Source organism: Zerene cesonia, chromosome 4 (genome assembly GCF_012273895.1).
Source record: "Zerene cesonia ecotype Mississippi chromosome 4, Zerene_cesonia_1.1, whole genome shotgun sequence".
NCBI classification, from domain to species: Eukaryota; Metazoa; Arthropoda; class Insecta; order Lepidoptera; family Pieridae; genus Zerene; species Zerene cesonia.
The window spans coordinates 6,859,460-6,871,154 of NC_052105.1; positions in this window are offsets into that span (position 1 = coordinate 6,859,460).

Genomic DNA, 11,695 nt, shown 5'->3' on the forward strand with positions numbered 1-11,695 from the left:
AAGCCTAATTAAATGTAATAATATTTGAACATATATTTCAAAGGGTTTTTAAAAGTGAAGTCCCGTGCCCCTAGTGGGGTATGGGGCAGATGATGTACATCCGTTTCACTGATCGATTTTCTTTAGGGACAAGTAGGTGATCAGCCTTCTGTGTCCTGCCAGACCGAGACATTTTTTTTTTTGTGCGTACCACCGTGAATCGAACTCAGGACCCCTCGGTTCTACGCTCACGCGTTAACCACTGTACCAAGGAGGCGGTCTCAAAGGGTATTTACTAACACTAAATGTTTGTGTAGTGTGAATATAATTTTAGAGATGTTTTAAAAGTGGCTGAAAGAATTTAAAATGTGTCTTTGAATTAAGAGGTCAATTTTGTAAATACCAGAAATGTTATACTTAAAGTAAAATTAAATCGTTCTTACACAAATCATCTGATATATTAATGGTATGCACCAATATTCTTAGTTGTAATTTAGAATGATTTCAATAGTTTCACATCACTGATTACCGGTATTACGTTTCTATCTTCAACATATAACAACTCACTACGCCAACCATTCGCAACAAATCTATATTTGACATTCAACTGTCAAAAGAACACGACTGATTATAGACAATTTACCTTATTTAAAAATGTCAGATAGCAACAACAGTTAGAAGGCAAAAGGCAGTAGTAACTTAGTAAATAGTACCCTCTTAATAATAGGGAAACATCTCATTCCTATGTGAATTTCCATTGTACAATGAAAGCCACAGGAAAAAAACCTAGAAAAATATAAAACAAAGAAATAACACAGCTACAATTTCCCATATCAACAGCTAAGCTTTCCTTGTTCCTATCTGAAACGTACAGACAGGGGCAAGTTTTTATAAAGGTACGCAATGAGATTTGTTAAGACGCTGGCATGTTAGAAGTGATATATCGCAGCGATTTCTCAAAGCATGTATCTTCAGGGGCTAGGAAAAACCCGTTGGAAGCCCTTCGTTGATAAAGTAGCAATTGTGGGCCAACTATATAGCATTCCCTACTAATATTGTTACTGATTGTCTGACTGCCACGCCTAAACCACTGAACCAATTTGGAAGAAATAGTACAGAGATAGATTTTTCCCGAAAAAGGACATACGATGGATTTTTGTCTATTTTTACTTTGACAAAGCAGGCGAAGCCGCGGACCGAACGCTAGTGAAACATATTATACAGATTAATGTTAAGTTATTTAATATAGCGTACTTGTTATGAAATCGTTGGTTTAAATAAATCACAATAATTAATGAATTAATTTCTATATCATTTTATAAGCTATATATATTCTATACTTAACACAATATTCTAGAAAATAACATAGAAATTAATTCATTCACAACCCCCTCGGTTACCTGTATCAATTATACAGATCAGTTTTATTTGTTATCTGTGGTACATTTATATTGGCAAAACTTTTCAAGAAGTAATGGCTGATGTAACAATATTCAGGTAGAACGAGTGTGGCTCAGTAAAATAAACCTAACCTAAGTACCTAAAGTTTTCTTTATCAAATTCACAAGTCTCCGTAAATTGAAAAACTAAACATTAACAGTCACCAATTTTTTTGCTTACACAATATTATGTTTACAATAAAAACACCAAGAAATATCGCAATGTATTAAAATGTATGCAAATTAAAATTTCTTCAAAACAAAGATAAATAATGAAACTTATTTTGAATAGAAAGAAAGTAAGAAAAGTATTTAACACCATAAAAATACAGTTGAAGCAAGACAATTAAAACAAAACAACACAATTAAAAAGAAACACATTATAATAAAAAATTGGCGCCAAACGAGGTAGCCATTCAGCCTACGCTACAACGCAGTTACACATTGATTTTCAGGGGCCTCTCTGTAACGAAAGTTACAGATCATTCTCGAATATAAGAAAAAAGCTTAAAGGAATAATAATTAATTATATAACAATATACATTTAACACGATTAATATAAATAAATCAATAAATCTATCACGTTTCACACTAATATTGTAAAAGTGAAAGTTTGTTTAGATGTTTGTCCGTCAATCACGCTGAAACTACTGAACGGATTCGATGAAATTTGTTATATAGGCAGGGTATGAGCTGACTTGGGTGATACTTTTATCCCGATTAAATGCGCCCGTGGGATAAAACAGGAATATTGATATCCGGGAGAAGCCGGAAAAAGCGTCTATTAATTAATAATATAACAATACACATTTAACACATTTAAGCCTATTTTAAATAATGATACATACTATTCCTACTATTCAACATTTAATTAAAATAGTATAAATGTGTAGCTCTGTCTGTCCGCGTCTTCCTAAGTTCTTAACCACTTAACTAATTTGTATGTTATGTGGTAAAGAGATAGTTTGATATTCAAGATAAAACATAGGATAGATTTAAAATAAGATGACATAGATTGATCCTAAAACCGGACTGTCAATTGCGAAGCCACGGCCGGAGAGCTTGCATTACATAATTAATGAATTCCAATTGAATATGGTAATGGCATATAAACCAAGAAATCAAATATAGTGTAAGATCACTAAGTTTACAAACCACAACACGCGGTCATTTAACGTTAATTTTATTACATATAGCCCTTAGGGTCACTACGTGACGGGAAAGTGTGTTGCCATCTTCGTCATAATTAACGGACTTAACTCCCCATAATTGCTTTTCGATAGTTCGGAAAGCGTTTATAACTAGTTTCAGTTTGAATTATGTGGGTAGTTAAGTTTGATGTGAGCGACTTGAGATACGTATACTTTCGTAATGGCTATGGTGATTTGGTTTTTTATGTTAGCTTAACTGAGCTTGCGGTTCGCCTGATGGTGAGCGATCACCACCGCCTATGGACATTTGCAGAAGTAAGACTTCTGATAATGCGGTGATCATTTTAAGGCATGATAAGGAAAGGATTAACGATTGAAATAAAGGAATAGACTGAGGAAGGCAGAAAGAGAAGAAGGAGAATAGATAAGAAAACCGAAAACGTCTCCAGTTCCCCCAAAATTATAATATGTTTTAATTTTTAGTGTTATAGCTTTCGAATGCTTTGGAAATAGTTTTTTTAAAGAATAGAAAATTTTCAATCTTCTAACGAGATTGGAACTACAACACAACTTCATATTAAAAGTACTGTTGCAGTCTACTAAAAGTTGTTGTTTGTAGGAGATAGATTGGTTTATTTCCACAATTTAATGAGCGTGTTGCATGTTTGTATGTTTGTGTGATATAGATATTCGATATATATATATCTGTTTGTTTGTTTTTCAGCAGATTAATCATATGTATTTTGTGAAACCTTACGTTACCTGTTCATTCACACTTACAAATTTCGTCTATAAAATATGTATTAGATAATCCCGAAGAAATATCTGCAGCATCCATCGTATTTCTTAACAAAATGAACATTGATAACGCTACCCAGATGATAATAATTGCATTAAATTGCCGAGGACATGATACATCTTCGTTTTATAAAATCAATGAAGCAGAGCGAGATGCAATACTACTAACCGCAAAGTGCAAGCGAGACAGCGCGCTGAATGTCATTTTAAATTCCACTCACTATTGACACGGGTTATAAGACATGGGGCATATTTAAATTCATAATTATCGCGAACACGTATAAAATTGTACGCAGATGCTGGTAATCGCATTATGCTCCCAAGGGTATGACATAGGTCTGGCCCTATTCAAGTAAGTATGGACAATTAGCTCTATGTTATGTTACTCTTATATAACCCGTTGTAAATGTTCATAATAATTATATTTGCATACGATTCTTTATGGGCGGAGTACTGTCAACCGGCTTCAAAAAAGGTGGGTGGTTCTCAATTCAAACATTTTTTTTTTATTTGTCACTTTAGAACTTTCGACTGAGGTCTAAATGAACCAATTTTGATGATTCTTTGAAAAAAAATGTAAAATTTTGCATAAGCATTACTTTTTTAAACCGTATCATCATAAAACCCTATTTTTCATATATTTTTTAAAATATGCGATAAAAAAATAATGAAATATTTTCTCTGTTCACAAAAACAAAATAAAGCAGTTGAGTTGCAGCTGGAAATTTATTATGTGGAACCGTAACTTAACGCTTGTAACAAACAGAAGAAATGTATACTTTATATCACTTTATAAAAATCATAATAATGTGAGAGTCGTCCACGCGTCGGCACGAATTGGGCCAGCCCGCACCGGGGAAGTACCAAACCCCCACTTCTGTCCGGCGTGAAATGTTAGCATGCTATTGTGTTTCTAGAGGCCCGTTTCCTTTTATCTCAGCCTTCTCAGTCCATTCCTTCTGAAGTTTTAAATAAATGCCTAAGAAAGTAAATTTTTAATGACGTTATGGTGAAGCCATAACCATCACATTTGTCGGTAAAAAAATGTGTAATGTGACCTACATTATACGTTGCCGTGATCAATTCATAAGCTATCGATAGTCCTAGTCGCTAGTCTATAGCGAACCGTTTAAAATCGGCCACCAGCTCACAATAAAACTCGTGTCCTCATGATTTTTCAACAAAATATTAGCGATAAATCACACAATTCGGACGTTGAGCGTGATTGCTGTTATATATTTTTGTTTTATCAATTTTACGTCTGACTGATTGGGAGTATCACTTGTAACGAAGCCAATGGACTGTGCTGATATGAGCCACGGTTTTGTGGATTCAATTTTTGGAAACACCTTCATTTGGATGACAATGTAATATTAATGCCTATTAATAATAGTTTATTGTTATAAATGCTAGTATTATAAAGTTGAAGAGTTTGTTTGTTTGGTCGCACTAATCTCAGGAACTACTGGTCCGTTTTGAAAAATTCTTTCAGGGTTAGATAGCCCATTTATTGAGGAAGGTTATGGGCTATATATGTACCAGGGGCGAAGCCCGGGCGGACCGCTAGTTATAGAATATTGTAGGTACCTGATTATTATTCCTTTACACATTTAAATCATGTATTGTTATTTGAGACACAAGCCTTACTTGAACGGTTGAAAACCTGTGTTATAGCAGTTTCTCTGTAACTTATTCTAACGCAGAGATTATTTTGCCATCATATTTTTATTTAACATAACTGGTTCATTTTTTCCTTGTATTTTATAGTTAGAATAAAGTCTATGTGGATGTCTGTGTGTATGACATTTTTGTACTATGGGATTAATGGAATTTTAATGTGCCATTGATTAAAGAGTTGAATGTCAAAACAACACCTTATTATTTCTACGTAGTCGTCACGAATTTATAACAGTAATAAATGAGGAATTATATTGTACTTTCTGCGCCCCGCGGTTTCACTCGCGTAAGTCCGTATCCCGTAGGAATATCGGGATAAAAAGTTGCCTATGTGTTATTCCAGTTGTCCAGCTGTCTACGTACCAAATTTCATTGCAATCGGTTAAGTAGTTTTTGCGTGAAAGAGCAACAAACACACACACATCCTTACAAACTTTCGCATTTACAATATTAGTAGGAAAGATTTAGCATCGGTTACTCTTTTATAATCACATTTATAATATTAGTAGGAAGTAGGATTATACTTGTACTATGTGTGTCATAAGAGGCCTACGTCCCAGCTGTGGGAACATGTATGGACTGATGAAGATGATACTCGTACTATAATATACATATTGGGTAGTTTTCCATTCAGATGTAGCTATAAAGCATTCTCGCTTAATCCATCGCATCAAATGGCGCGGGTCACGTCCACGATTTGATCGCGAATGTGATATCCTGACGGACCGTCGTAAAAATTTGTATTTCCATTTATCACCTAAATCATTTATCATCCTACCAAATGGATCGGCCGTTAATTAAAGCTTCCGTATAAAATTCTAGTGCATCAAATTTAAAAGCCATAGTTTATCACTTTGCCTTCTAATCCTGCATTCAGAATACCCATTTTCATTTTTATAAAATCCTTTCAAATCGAGCCATACTATAAACACTCTAAAGACCCTAACAAGGGAACTTAAAGCAGAATATATTATCCCAGTACAAAGTACAGCGGTTGCGGTATTTCCTGAACATTATAGGCCATTAAATACAACCTGAGAACGCGTTGGCCAGCACGTGACCCCATTATTTTCACAATAACCGTGTAATACAAACGGACAAACACATGGGCCCATAGGAGATTTATTCTTTCCCATTACTACATTTCATTGTCCAGAAGATACTTACGCTAAAATATTATAAGGAAATGAGGAAATATGGCCGTTCTCTTCATGTGGACTTGGCTTGTTTTGTGTTCGCGCTTGCTGCTAGATTTTGGCTGCCTTTTGCTTTAATTGATTGTATTCTGAAAGCTTTTCTTAAGCTTTACTCACTTCCACATTACTGTGCTAAGTGGGCAATTTTAACCTTTGATTTTGTTCCACTTTATTTTTGAATCAGAAAGAACAATTTTCTCTTTTTTCTCTCGATTTTCTCTTAAACATCCTAGGAAGTCCATACATACTACTTCATATTTTGTAAAATTTGAAACGAAATTTACTTTTTTCATAGGTTTCGTTCCCTATTACTAAGACTTCGCTGTCCGTCTGTCTCTATTACTCATAGCGTGATAGTTAGTCTGTTAATTTTTTTTAATAAATTATACTGCCGCTTTATCGGCAGATAATAAAAACCAAGTTAAACAAACAACCATCGATTGTTTCAATAGTCCTAACATTTGTATTCATCCAATAATTTTCCTAAAACGCACATATCAAGTTAAATTAGTAATTCGGATATTGTACAATGAAAATTATTTATTCCCAACTCTACTTGCAACATATTTTATCTGTGCGATCCTCGCTGAGCTAAGTACGCGTGATTAAGCACATCACACACATGACGACGCAATGTTGTGTTGTGTAACAGGCCATTAGATATGGAGGTCATTGTTCAATTTCTTATATATAAATATACTTATTAAAGAATAACTAAAATACACGCTCGACTAGATTGTTTCCCGTGCTCTTAAAGGAAGAATATACATAAAGATTAATTTACATGTAAAACAGGTGAAACAATAAGCCTATGAAAAGATATAGTAATGCAATGGAAATTGTTCCAGATTTTTCTATATAAGGTACATAATATCAACTGTATTGCTAATTTGCTACTCCGAAACTCGCCGCCTAATATCATAAGCCTCATTCTAGCGTCATTCCAGTTCTGGTAAATAAACAAACTCCTGGATAGTCTATCTACACTAATATTTTAAAGAGTACTTTTTAACTTTTGTATTTTCCACGCAAAAACCGTTGGAACGTTTTGCGCGGGAAATTGAAAATGCGTGTGACGTTTCATTTCGCGCCTAACGCACTGCTGCTTTAATGTTTATGAAGCAATTACAGTTAATCATAGTAATTTAATAAGTGTAAATTTATGCTTTCTGCTGTTATAAATAACAGTTTGTTCCTGTAAATTAAAATATAGCATTATAAATCGAAATAAGAGTTAATTTACTAAAATATTAAAAAAAAAAGTAAATTTTGTTCTGCCGTTCCGTGTCAGTTCCGTGTGTTATAAATTGCCTTTACTTTCAACTTGTACTAAAACTTCGATTAAGACTATACTTATAATATAAAATTGAAGATATCTTTTGTTTGCACGCGCTCATCCCAGGAACTAGAGGACTTTCAAAAATTCTCACCGTTGGATATGTACATAATCCCTTACATGTATGTACCACGGATAAAACCGGGTGAGACCGCTAGTTTCAAATAAGGCTAGCTCCAAATGAATCTCATATACGCTGATATATAGAATCTAAACAAAGGTCGGCAGTATTTCCTAACCTAACCTTACCTTGAAGTGTGAATTTCCGTTCCCTACATTCCGGAAATTGAGACGCCTGTACGAGCTAGTCTTATTAAGATGTAAAGACGTAGATCAAGTTAAATTGGTCCCCGATACTCCATAAAGAACACCAATTTAAATTGACTTCAGACTCGACGTGAGTTCAGTGCAAAGAAATATCCATTACTATATGTATTAACGCTATTTCATATTGATTCACCGTTCTGCGAACGTTTCAAAATCGCCAATTTTCATAACTTGTTTATTTATTGAAGTCGAATTTTGCTCATCATTAATTACTATATGAAGATATAAACCAATAGAATTCCGTCCGCGACGGCACACGGGTAGTCCAAGGAAAACCCGCGTATTTCTCATTGCCATGGGATTTCCGGGATAAAACTTATTTGAATTTCTTACTTAGATATCAATTATCGTTGTGCCAGATTTCATTCTAATCGGTTCAGTGGTTGGATTAGTTTAATAGATGATATATAAACCATTCTCTTGAATCACTCTATCTATTAACAAAGACCCCATCAAAATACGTTGTGAAGTTTTAAAGATATAAGCATACATACATACAGACGCGGGAAGCGACATTACTTTATACTATGCGGTTATATTGCTGGGATAACGTTGTGATGGATGAATTACCATTATACGAGGCTGATAGCAATGTGCTTATATAAATTCAATGCCACTTATCCTTAATTCATTCTAAAAATAACAGCAACCATCTTTTACACGAGCACATTTTTCGTTCGCTTGTGTCACACTGTCCAAGTGTGAGTTGGCAGATTTCAAAAGTCATTGACCCCAGAAAATTAGTGTCCTATCTGAATAATATATAAGAAAGCCTATGTGCAGTTTCCAAAAGTATCTTTCTCCATTTACAACACGTAACATCCCTTCACGAATATCTCAGCACTTATTTTAACGATTTCCTCGTATTTCCTTTACCAAATCATTCAAATAATTTAGTTTTACGATGACCCAACTTCGACAATAAAACCTTTTGCCCAAGCAATACACAATAAGTATAAGGATGCTATAAAACATATAGCCCAAGAAAGCTATTAAAGGAATGGGTTGAAGTTCTCATCAATAAAATGGTATATGCATCTTTTAAATGACGAACCATCATAGGCAAAAACACTAATATATTTGTATTGTAAATTATTTATAAATATTACACCCCTATTACTTCCACACACTAAGACGTTATCTGTCCATATGTCCCCATGTATGCTTAAATTGCAAATATGCTCTATGTATGTTTACCTTTTTATTTATTTATTTATTATATAAAAGAAGACACATGGAAACGCTAGCCATAGCAAATAGCCCCATTGTGTTTTGGAGTATCAAGCACTAGTCATCTGTTTCACGATTAGATTAAGTCATGTACTATTATTATCAAACGTCTTCATCCTACCAGGCCACTTCTCCTTCCCCATCGAACCTAACCTTCAATGACCTCTGTCCCAAGGACGCGGTTCTAATAAAACGCTCTTTATTATATAGGAAGGTAAACACGCAGACGTCGCCTGAAATTAATTGACACACACGGCCCATAAATATACGCATTACGCAATAAACTGAGGTGCTATCCTTAAAAGGAATTCACGATCAAAAAATAAAGGAGATGAGGATGAGGGGGATACTGAAAGCTAGGGATGATATTGGATTTTGGATCTCTTGTCGAAGCCTATATTTTATAGGGGGTTTTGAATTACGAAGTGATAACTTGATTCAATTCGTATCAATGTATTCTTAATTTTATGTTTAACATCCCAAATATATTTGATCACGTCACAATCATCCCATTAATTTAAACATTGTCATATATCTACAGCAATATACATTGCTGCATTCGTTGATACCTCGCAAATAATTATTAATCAAGTCATCAATGTATGAGGTGGCGTTATACAGCGCGCACATTTGAGCTGGAACAGCGGCGCGTCGCTTGAATTCTAATAAACTACGCCATTTGGCATCCCTCCCACGACAATCGAGGAATCTACATTTTGTGAAAATACTGATTATTATAAGGCGCTTTAACGCTTAAATTTGAACTGATAGTTTAATACTAACTAACAGTTCGTTCTAACTTCGCTCGCTTCGGTACATCTATATGTGACTCCGAAAAGCTGCAGCTTTTTAACAATTTTAAAAACCGATAATATAGTTTTTATGTGACTAATTTACAAACATAATATAAACGCCCAAATATGTCCTTTTTAGGATTTATTTTACTCTTTAGTTTAGATAATAAATGAAATGTCAATTTTGACGAAGCTTACTAACTTATTTATTACTAAATTTACGGCCAGTTTCATACTTTTTGGATTCTGTTTGACATAGGTATCAGTGAAAATGATAGATAGATAGATAACTCTTTATTTGCACCAAAACAAAAGAACAAATACAAAAAGGACAAGAACACTCGAAACAATTACGCACAAGTAGGCGGCCTTATCGCTAAGACAGCTATCTCTTTCAGGCAAAAGATGATATTATAATGATACTAGCTGCGCCCCGCGGTTTCACCCGCGTAAGTCCGTATCCCGTAGGAATATCGGGATAAAAAATAGATGTTGGCCGATTCTCAGACCTACCCTATTGGGTAGGTCTGAGAATCGCATATTTGCTTACCAAATTTCAGAGGAATCGGTCAAGCCGTTTCGGAGGAGTATGGCAACGAAAACTGTGACACGAGAATTTTATATATATAGATTTAAATGTATGACAATATATGTCAAAATTGCTTCAAGGGCTGCTCACTTGTTGTAACCCCAAGGTACCAATAATAAACTCTCACAAAATATATGCGTTATAAAATAATAAGCAAATACTTAATAAATCCTATGCTTGATTTATAAGGTAATATTTCGTATATTAATCGTATCGTAAATTTAACGACATGTGACATCTGCCAACCGGCACTTGGCCAGCGTTGTATCCCAGCAGTAGGAACATATATGGGCTGATGAAGATATCGTATATTACTAAAATCATTCAAAAGGCCGTCGCGTTTTTATCAAAACGCTAACCTGTGTGTACACAAAGCACACTACTTAACAATGATACCGTGCATTATTTAAATGTTATTACACGATCTTGTGACGAATGTTAAGTCATTATGAGCAAATACTGATAACAGCTAAGTAGTTATCTATTTTAGAGATAGTAGTTGAATAGTAGGGAGATGTAGTAAAGATAATATTGGTATATCATTATGGGTCTGTTCCTTGGGATTCTAGATCTTTTAACCGACTTCAAATAAGGGGTTATCAATTCGACTGTTTTGTTTGTGTTTGTTATCGCAGAACTTTTTATTCGGTGTACTGATTTTTATTTTTCTTTTATTACCTGAAAGCTGGTGCCTCCCATCTGGTCCAGTTTAAAATTCGTATAGTTCTGACAATGGGGTTGGGTGTTTCTTTCTTATAGAACGCTTTGTCTATAAAAGTACGTACTAAATCTTTAATTGAAATAACAAAAATGTAGTTAACACGATTATAAAAGAGCAACCGATGCTAAATCCTTCCTACTATCCTACTAATAAATCAATCATAATAAATTATGACGCAGTGTCACCTGTCCTGGGTATTTATCATCCTACTAATATAAAAAATGCGAAAGTCTGTAAGGATGTGTGTGTGTTTGTTGCTCTTTCACGCAAAAACTACTGAACCAATTGCAATGAAATTTGGTAAGTAGATAGATGGACAATTGGAATAACATATAGACAATTCCTACGGGATTTGGACTTACGCGGGTGATACCGGGAGGCGCAGCTAGTATAATATATTTAGACGATTCAAAAGCGCTTCGGAATGAAGTCAGTCAATCTTCAGTCAGTTGAACGAA